General features: G+C 31.6%; 1 protein-coding gene across 1 annotated transcript in view; it reads left to right on the top strand.

The window, feature by feature from the left end:
* The first annotated feature begins 8,751 nt into the window (after positions 1-8,751).
* The window catches only part of LOC126836499 (cytokine receptor-like), an 81,272-nt gene continuing 79,118 nt past the window's right edge, over positions 8,752-10,905 (top strand). The window contains exon 1 of the mRNA XM_050569976.1: positions 8,752-8,890. The gene's annotated coding sequence lies outside the window, so the exon portion shown is untranslated. The remainder of the gene's footprint in view (positions 8,891-10,905) is intronic.

The following is a 10,905-nucleotide window of genomic DNA, read 5'->3' as shown; positions in this document are numbered from 1 at the left end:
GTTAGATTTTATTATGGAAATTCAGTACAATGTAGTTTCGGTGAATTTATGAAAATCCTTCTCTTCCTCAGTTTGAAATTTATTTCAACAGATGCTAATATTAATCGAGCAATTCTTGTGTCTGGTAGACATGACTTATTATTAGCTATGATAAATTAAGATTTATATGGTTTTCTCATTGCACTACATTGTGTACAAGCAAAACTTATTAGCTGTCATATTTAACATTATAATTACTTGGTTCATTCACAAACTCCACTCGAATAACCAACACCATTATTACAAAATTCTCATTCTCACCTAGATCATTAAACATCTTACTAGTATAGCTCTCTTAAATTGAAGTTCACATGCAATCTTAACATAATTATAAAAATTGTCGATGGTCTTATGTACGAATCCTGTTCTTCTGTCTAATAATAAGTGTTCTGCACGACGAGTTGGAGTTTATTGAGATTTGTCTTGTATGAAGTTTATGAATTGATAATATATGAATAAAAACCGTTTAATGGCGGAGAATATGCTATTTTTATTACACACTTCTAGGCTTTATGTACCTCAGGGAACGATACCATAGTCGTTTACATCATAATATCCACTAAAATGGGTAGTCTACGGTAGTAAAGAGTTGTCTGTTACTCGCATAGCTCTTAAACCGATTAAATGTTGTGCACTGAAAGCTTGCTGTTTTTGAATTAAGACCGAAGGCTTCGAAGACTCTAAATGTGTAGTATTATTTCGTTAGCAAAATGGATCAATGACAAGACTCGTGGCTTTTTGGCAACGCCATATTTTCTTTTCAACAGATTAGGTGGTCGAAAAGGATGAGTGTCTGATTTCAGATTTGTGTAATAAATTACAAGCCATTCGACAACACACAACTGGATCGAACATCAAGTTTGATATATGAAAAATACTTTGTTTTACTTAGCTTTAGAAAGAATATTATAACGGATCGACATGATATTTTTTTCTGTTTTAATAATTTCAAGTACTGTAAAATGGGTACAGCTTTATCAAACTTGGATTGCTCGAAAATCAAATACACACAGTAACTTAATAGAATACTTTTACCACCCCCTTTCAAAATATTGTTTTTCATTATACGCTTTGCGAAATACCGAGGTTTATTTTTCACTTCTACATAAAGTTTTACCAGGCATTTTTATTTTCAATAACAATTTTTTGTATCGCTGTGATGTATTGCAATAATTATCGAAAACTTTACATTGGCAAAAAATAAAGTTTAAAATGAATTTTTTATCGTCAACGACCTCGTTCGGGTTAATGGATATATATTGTATGACATATAAAACGTCCAAGGGTTGAGGGTTAATTTCTAAATGGAAAAAATATGATTTCGATCACCCTATAAGTGCATACGTTTTTTTAAGTGCATTTGTTTGTCAGAGGTAATTTTCAATATGATATCCAATATAAAAAAATATCCATTATTTGCTTGTGACAGCTAATAACGACGGCTTGAGTCATTTTACCAAAAAAAACTAATTTCTACGTTTTTTTTTTTAGGCCTGATATTAAATTTCAGACCAAGTTGTACGAGTAATAAGATACTCTATATAAAACACCTACCAATCTGGACGCGATAGCTAGCACTGCACCACAGCACCGATTATCAAATAGATTACCTTCCTTATTTTTATATATTCACAAAAAAAAAGGTCTTAAACGTAACTCAATACTTATGTATGCATAGCGTCATTGAGAATTAATAACAACAGTTTTTTATTTAGACAAACAATTTGTTATATTTACAGTCTGTAAACATACACAAAATAATAAGCCAATTTGATAAGTAATCACTATATGTTGACTTGACATGGATAACTTGATAGAAGTAGGAGTTCAGTGACTCCACTTCAATAGCAAATGTATTTATTTAGGACGTTTATACGGTTCCAAGAAGGTCGCTTGGCCGTCTTCTGAGAGAGATTATGTAAATTGGTAGTATATATATATATATATATATATTAGGATTTTCTATGATTCTCTTCCTTGCTATGGAAGGATTTGTACTGTTGAGTTGCTATTTCTGTTATTGGTATTAGTTTATCGATTGGAATGATTGGAGAATGTTAGCTGTTAGTCCCAGAGTATAAAATTATGTCAATACTGACCGTATTAGGGTTTTGTAGATGAGCATTTTAGTCTCTACAGATAAGGATGATCTAAGTAAATGTCTCAACTGGTGAAGCCTTATGATGTTCAGTTTCAGATTTAAGTTTTGTTTTAATATGGCTGGCCCAATTGAGCATTTAATCTAGGCAAATAGCTCTAGGTTGTTTTGTGGTGTCTAAGTTAACATGTGCTATTTGAAATTCCATAAAATATTCAAGCCCAGTTTTTGTCAAAATCGTTAGGTATAAATTGTATATTATTTAGGAACAACTATCGATGACCACATTCTTTTAACATATTACTTAAATAAGTTTTTTTTTTTCTAAACTTTACAGTTGGTGTGACGTTGAAGAATCACAATCGTGTAAGCATCCGATGAATGGTAAGTTATTATAAGTATCCATAAATGTGTTTTAGCTGCAATGCATAGGAATATTTTTTCCTGTGTAACTCGGAGAGAAAAAAACAATTTAAAATCATTGCATAACATACCCAACGCAAGAGGTTACAAGTATATTGTGCACTTATCTACTATAGACCTTTTTTTCCGGTTATAATTTCGTGTAATGTGTTTATTAAACGAAGGCGGCCAAGACGTTTAGATAATATTGTCGATGGGCGGTTTAGAACAAAAATGTATTTAAAATATTTAAAACTTGTTTTTCTAGAATCTGTGCATTGTAAATAAATTAACGTGCACCTTCGAGGTGGACGTATAAATCATGTTTTTCGATTATTATTTTAATTTCTCTCGCCCATCGCCTTCCAGTAATATTATATTAAGTGACAGCTTGTACACTGTTAGGACCGGACAGTCTCGGTTAGTGCGCTCAAATGTGGAATGCGATACATCTATGTATAAGCAATACTAATATTATTTTTGGTAAAATCGAAATTGTTAAAGTTTTTCCCGTCCAAGCGAACCGAACACCTGCCTAGTTTTCCAAGGCATAAGCCCAGCGGCGCGGCGCAAAGGGCAGGCCGGTGGTGTCGAGGCGGGGTTGTGGGAATTATTGAAAACAACCCTATTTGTAATATTTCGACAACAATGATGGCATTATAATTAAATGGTTTTCGGTTTCCGATCATATCCAATCAGTTGTGCATTACCGTCCATACCCCTAGACCGGTCGACGCGGCTCTGTGCATAGTAATATTTTAATTAACTATAACCTAATTGATCGGTTTGTGCCGACCGGCCGGTCTATTGATATTCAAATCGAAGACAATTCAAAGCTAATTTTGTTTACCTAAAAAAAATAGCTTTTTCAATTTGGTCGAAAAGTCTTGTATTTTTTTTCCACAGCTAAATGATCTCAACGTGGACTTGATGAAATCTATACACTTTATTTGAAACAATTTATGCATCTCAAACTACTATTTAGAATAATTGGAGTATTTTTATAAAGACAAAACAATTCACATTTAACGGTAAAGCTCAGTGTTGTACATTTTTTATTTTGGTAAATCATACTTTTACATTGATTATTATTGCCACACAAAGTTTGAACAATTCTATTTTTAAGTCTCTCTACAAAGTCCTCTTGTTTTTCCTTCGCAGCTACAAATAGAATCTAACTTTATTTACAAAATGTTGTCTGTTGTCAAGTATATTGGGTCGCCATTGAAACCTATAGTTACAAGTTTGCCTGTACATATTTTTCGTCCCAACCTAACATATCCCACCTCTCTTGTGGCCCAAGACCAGTCATTTGGGTTTCCCTAAGCACCTCACAATGTTCAAAATTACTGATGACATTTTAAACTTAAACTTGGAATCAGGAGTGATAAAGAGTAAAGGGATTTAGGGTAAAGGAATGGCGATGACTTATTGTATACTGTATAGGCCCACAAGACATAATATTCATGTTTCTTTCATTCATGTCTTTCCTTCGAGGCAACGATGGTAGTTTCTCCACGTGCCAACTTCGAACCTTCGTTTGTTATTCAGTTTGGTGATTGTGTATTTCTTTTTTTTTTTATGTGTGTGTCGTTTTTGGGGACTTTAACAATACTATTGAACTTGTGAAGTTCGTTTGGAGAATAAAAACAATGCAAAAGTAATATTTTCCAAAGCACTCAGTCCGTGTTGATTTGCCAGAAGTTATTGTATTATCAAAACCCGCCGTTATATCTGTGGTAATAATATATGTGTGTTGTCATGGGCTGCTTTTTATTCGGAGTTGAATTTATTGTTGTAGTCAATAAAATATATTATTTTCATAACGATGTGCCCGGAATAATAATTATTGTATGTGCTTTTGTTTTTTTCGAAATGGAAACGACAAATATCGTTAACCAGTCTGTGTTTGCACATATAATAAATAGCTATACAGGGTGATCCAACAGGGTACTCATTTTCCCTGAAAATATTAACACAGTCAAAAAATCAAATCTTTATAAATTCAAACCAAATGAACGAATAAATGAAAACTCAAACGCTAACATATATTTTTTTTATTTTTTGTCTACAAATGTATGTTATTAAAAACATATTATGTCGCCATTTAAAAAAAAACCAAAAATCCCCCTTTTTGGCTTATAAGGGATTGGTGATAAAAAATGTTCAAAATATTAATTTCCAGCTAATGCGACCTGAAACGATCCCCCTCCCCCCACCCAAAGTCTACATTGTCGAAAAGTTGTTTATAATTTCACTGTTTTTACTTAATGCCAAAAAGGGCGCGTGTGTCACGTTGAACGGCTTTCGGCGAATGACTTCACGGAAGTTTTCATTTGGCAAACGTACCTACTACCTGTCAGCACGCGACAAATTGCACACGGCAAGGTAATCTTTTCAGCTCCAATTAGAAGAGTAGCAAGAAAGCAAGCTTAATTTCATTAGGAACGCAGTACGAGCAGAATATTTCCCCGCAGCCGTTTGTATAGCTGTTGTTGCTCTACCTATTCCAAAATTTATCACTGTCGCCACGAGCCATGGAAATAATCTTTCATACAGTATTTATCCGGTTTGGAAGATCCTAACTAGATCTTGTGTGTGTGTGGTATTCACTACTTGAAACGACCAATCATAATATTCACTTCTCTTTCCGGGATAATCAACGGCCGCCCACGATTTGATACTCATTTGAGTGGATTTCTAAAAATAATGTAGGTTCTTTTGTTTTGAATATATAGTAATAACGAAGGCTATATGAATAATTCCAGTTTAAAATAAGACAGATTAGTAAGAGAGAAAAAACGTTAGGATCTATACGAAATCATTTTTAAGAATAAAATTTAACGATGGAAATAAAGTTTTCTAAACTATTTTCAATTAAAAACAAAATAAAATGTAAGCCTTTGTTCGTGGAAAGCGAGAAAACGTTATGGTCTTTTATTTCATTTTTTAAGTGCGTTTTGTGCACTAAAAGGATAATAAAAAACGTTTTTTTCATAACAAAACACTAACTGTATCGAACGCGGCCGAAGCGACATTTACACTCTCTTTTATTTAAAAAAAAAAAATAAACTTAAAAACACCTTCTCAGTTTCTCAACAAAGGTAATAGTAACAAATCTGTATTGATAATTCGATTAGTAACAAAAAAAAAAAAAAATACTTTGTTTCCGTTGCTATACATGAATGGCAATCAACAACATCGTAATGAAACTAATTTGCAAATCTTTTTGAATCTGCGGTGTAAGTATAAAAATCATTGTAAAAGTAAAATGTGTTAAAAATTGTAATTAGCTTTACTTTCTGTTAGGTTAGATTCGGTTAGATTTGGTTAGGTTTGGTTAGGTTCGGTTAGGTTAGCTGCCATTGTCTTCAATAGGATTATATAACATTAAATAATATCATAATATTAATCATATCAACAACATAACGAAATTACTTTTCAGACGTTTGATTCGTTTTCAAGTGTAATAATTTACCTTTTTTTTTTTTGCTTTATTAAAAAAAAAAATTTTGACTAGAGATATCTAAGACAAATCTGATGCGTTATAGACCCACTTAGGTTAGGTTCCACTTTAGATCTAACTTAAGTCTAATTTTCAGACGTTAAGTGCGAAAACTTTGCTCGGAAAAAATAAATAAAGAAATGTGTCTTACATACATGGGGCAATAATAACCTAGTCGTTGAAGCCTGTTGAATAAAACTCAAAAAAATTAAAATAAAAAAGTTTCCATCCCTCCGAGAAGAAAGGGTTGAACATGAACTAAAGAATATTCCACAAAATTTGTACTTGATTCGACCAATTTTTAAAATAAGTTATAAAGAGCAGGTTAGGTTAGGTTGAAAAATGTGTAGTTTTTTTTTTAGTATATTTATCAATTTTTTAGGTGATAAATTTTTAAAACGTTTGCCCAATAAAGTAGTTTGTTTCTAAGTGGTTTTATTCAGGTCAAAAGAGATGCTCCTACACGAAGAAGTCGGTTCAGTGGCTTAGAAGGTTTTGTGGGTTCAGACACAAACAAAAGAAACACACATTGTACAACAAATGACTTATCGATAAAATGCCACTCGAAAGACCTTTGAGAATAGTATTTCTAAAAAAAGCGCATGTAGATTTTCTTATCTACAGTTATTGTTTATGTAATTAAAAAACAAACAAAAATGGGAAAATCGGGCTTTTATTATAGTTTTATATTTTTTTTTATTCCTAGCCCACAAAGTATTGATTTTTTTTTTGTAATCAAGTTTTGGCATTCCTTAGTTTTATGAATGTACAATTATTTTTTTATTGTCTTCCGAATTAATTGAATTTTTTTTTTATTAAGAAAACCAATAACCATTTTTTCACTCGACCAGTCATGGCAATACCTACTTATTACTTACTTACAATACTTACAATATTCTGTGCGATTTTTATAATAACGTTCCGGCTATGTAATTTATTTTAAAAATTACAATTTTTTTTTTAAATAAATAAGTCACCAACACGTGGCATCAAGATATTGTTCATGTGTCGCTGCACAAAGTACCAGCCACCGCTGCACGTTTATTGTTATTGCACAAAATGTGCCTCGCTGCTACTAACCAGAGCATGTTTTATCGTTTTCCGAGGCGGGGACATATTATTATTATTATTATATTAACCGGAAACAGAACCATAAAAAATATCACAATCACAAAAAAAAAAAATGTTTCTACCGAGTTTAAAACAGCGAAAGTAGTTTTATTTTTATATTATTTTTTCACTCGTCTTAGATGCATACATGTCTTCACTTGGTCTAAAAACAGAGGAACATTTTTTCTCTCTCAAAATCATGCAAACTAGTTGTTTTTACTAATAAAGTAAGTATAAAATGAAAAACACATACATACTTTGGACTCTTACCCACAAAATACCTTTACTTGTTTGCTATTAAAATGCGCATAAATTAATAGTTTTTTTTTTACCAAACGATTATCTCTGTTCAGTTCAATTCAAAATCCATCAGATCTTAAGTGATTCATAATACCGGTTAAATATTTAAACCTTAAGCTTTATGGGGTGGCTTAAGTTAAACTTTGTTCAGGGATTTTTAACCATCCAATATTGTGGACCAATATAATAATAATTGTTGTGATCCTTAACGGTTAAATTATCATTGCTAAATTAAACAAAAACATCCTGTTGCATACCATTAAAAAAAATTGTTCCAGGTTCTCACAAGAGTTGTAAAGAACATTTAAGGGTAGAAGAAAGATATTTACTATTGATGACAGTTTTTAATAATTATGCAATAAACTCTATTAATATTTTTTTTACAATTCTATTTACTATTTTTTTTATGACGTTTTTTGTAGGTTGTATAATTTTTATTAGTAAAATAAGCCAAGTACTTTAGTTCGTAAATAAATAAACCTACTTGGGATATCCCAAAAACGTTATTTTTTTTTCTTATTTCTCGTTTTCAAACTTACTTATATTAATACTAGAAAACAATTTTAAGGAGTTAAAAACTTATCTAACTATCTTTGTCGACTACTTCTTTAGGTCACATATTATATTTCTTTCGGTATACTTATATCCACGGGTGCAACTAAGGGTGGCTAGGAAGAAGTAGCTGAAACTATATCTAATAAGTAAGTATAAGTAGATGTGATGTATATTTATATATATATATATATATATACCTAATAAGAGTGCGGGGGCAAAGCTAGAAATTTCACCCTAATTGTGTTTTTGTGGTAATTAAAGAATCTGTTGAACGCAACACTACAACAACCATAATATCTATGCTGTATATTATTCAGGCTATATTATTATTATTATTATGATGCAACATTAACCGTTCTTGCTGATAATGATGCTTCGGCCCTATAGGTATAACATGAGCGAATGGGGGGGCGTTCTCGTGTAGATCTCAAGACGCTAGATCCCTGCCCTCTCCACCCCCCCCCCATCCCTCCCCTGAGTAGACGAGACGTGTTTTCCCATCGGAAACTCGGAATTCGGCGCAAGTAAGTTACATATATTATATTAACACCGTGTGTGTGTGTGTGTATTATACCGTACCCCTCTCCTCTGTGTGTAAAAAAGCCCCTCTCCTCTCTGCGTACGGTCGACGTTAAATTATATTAGAAGCCTGTTTCTTCCGAACTTGACCGTTTAAATACCGTTTTACATATCGTACACCCGTTTAGTAGTCGTTCGCCGCACATCCGTCCGGGTCTCGAGTCTTCGGTCGTCGGCAAGTAAAATAAAAAAAAAAAAAAATAGAAAAAATTATCAAAATTATTATCATCCAGAGTGCAAGACTACACAGAAACATTAGGTGCAGCATTTTTAATCAACGCACCCACGGGGACATTTGACCGGTAAGTGTTGGGCTTTGTTAACCCTACATATATATATATATATGAACATGACTCCATCATAATATTATTATTAGGTTTATTTTCTAGGCCGTCCCCTACACTTACCGCCCTTGCAAACAATTTATACATAATTGGGTTTTGTGTCTGTGATCAAACGCGGTAATAATCTAATTACAATATATTATCATAATACTGATTTACAGTAGACCAAGTCTGAAGTGGATGAAATCGATGCGCGCCCCCTCCCCCCAATCGGGATGATGTTATTGTTATTTTGATACATTTTGTCGGAAATAGTTTTGAATCGCTTTGAGAGTGGAAACTATCAAATAAAAAAATAAAAATAAAAAGTATCCTCAATACAAAAAATGCGGTTCCCGATGTATAAAGTTCTTTTGTATATTGGCAATTATAAAACAATATCTAAATTATATAATACAAATTAAAAAAACCAACGAGTAGGATTGTAGGATTATTTTCTTGTGTATACTAAAAAATATGCTGTTTTTTTTAATTTTGTTCGTAATCTACTGTTCAAACTCAAAACGACGTTAAAACAATTAAATTCAATTGAGCCACACTAAATATTTTCAGTCGACAATATACTAGTCAACTAAAAAACTTGGTCGCCTCTTTTCCAATCTAGCTCCAATTTAAAAATAAAAACGAAACACACATGAGTTGGTTGACATTTTTTATTAATTTGAAGTTTAGTAAAATCGTTATAGTAAAAAAAAAATGTTAATTCTTTGTGAAAAATGCTTGCACGACATCGGTATTTTTTTTTCCATAAAGAATCCTAAAAATGCTAAATTTATGGTGTACAATCTTACTTAATAATTATGTCAACACTTGTGATTTTACTCAGAAAAATAAAACTTTAACAACATTTAATTGGACTGAAAACTAAGACGATATTGGTCACTCGACGAGTGCTTAACTACCATGATTTATGACTGATTTATTTTAGGAACTACAGTTTACATATTTACACTGTAAACATTCATTTATTTGTCACTGTCTTAATGATTTTTTTAATTCTGGTTTTACTAGTCTCATAGTACATGTTTTTTTATTTAACACAATGTACCTATTTCTAATTTTATTTGTAATTTTTTACTCTAACGTTTTCAAATTAAAATCTAATTTGTCGAGCAAATTACTTTTTCTGTTACTTTAAAAACAACCAATTCCAAAATCACTAAAAATATACAGCCACTCTGTAGATTTGTCATTTATTATTTGCAGACTTAAATTTTTGAACTAATTTTTTTGTTCTATAAAGATTACTAAACTTTATACTTACAGTCACTGAACCAACAAATACTGACAAGTCTTTTGATCTCGAGTCCTCGCTAGTATTTTTCTGGAAAACAGTTAAGTTTAAAAAAAAATATATATAATACATTAATAATTACAAAATAGTAAGTATAACAAAATATATATTCCCGAGTAGAAAAGCACATCGGCGAGCACTTTTTTTGTTTTTGGCGAAGAACTTAAATGTAATTGATTTTGATATATTTTAATGAAAAGATTTTCCTCGTTTGAACTTACTGTATTTTTTTGACAGCTAAATTGTTTGTGTGTTGTGTGGTTTTGCTGTACTTGAAAACCTTTAAATAGTTTTTCATAGAACTCAAATACAACCAAGTAAACGATTTTTCGTTTAAGTTGTTACCTTCAAATGTGTTCAAAGGACAGTTCATTCGAATCGTTAGTAATCGAAAATCAGATCTCTTTTGGCCATAGAAATTATTAAAATAAGTATATTTTCATTTTCATAAGAAGACGCTTATGTTATAACTACATCGGTGCTTTCTGTGTTTTTCATTTATGTTTTAAATTAAGAATAAATTGCAGTCATTGCCCTGTTTATCACCCTCTATATGAATTATTACACTGCAACTGAAAGAAATAAAATCCATTTGAAATGAACGTTTGGATGCGAATCTTTGATGGTAGAAATACAAAATATAGCAGTAAAAGCATTGTGCCCAATAAAAATAATGTTC

The sequence above is a fragment of the Adelges cooleyi genome, unplaced genomic scaffold (assembly GCF_023614345.1).
Source record: "Adelges cooleyi isolate 19-005CV unplaced genomic scaffold, UGA_ACOO_1.1 ACOO_flye_CR_arks_rails_tigmint_CR_PRNA_247, whole genome shotgun sequence".
Classification (NCBI taxonomy): Eukaryota; Metazoa; Arthropoda; class Insecta; order Hemiptera; family Adelgidae; genus Adelges; species Adelges cooleyi.
The sequence above is the reverse complement of the archived record's forward strand: the minus strand, read 5'-3'. Positions and strand labels throughout refer to the sequence as shown.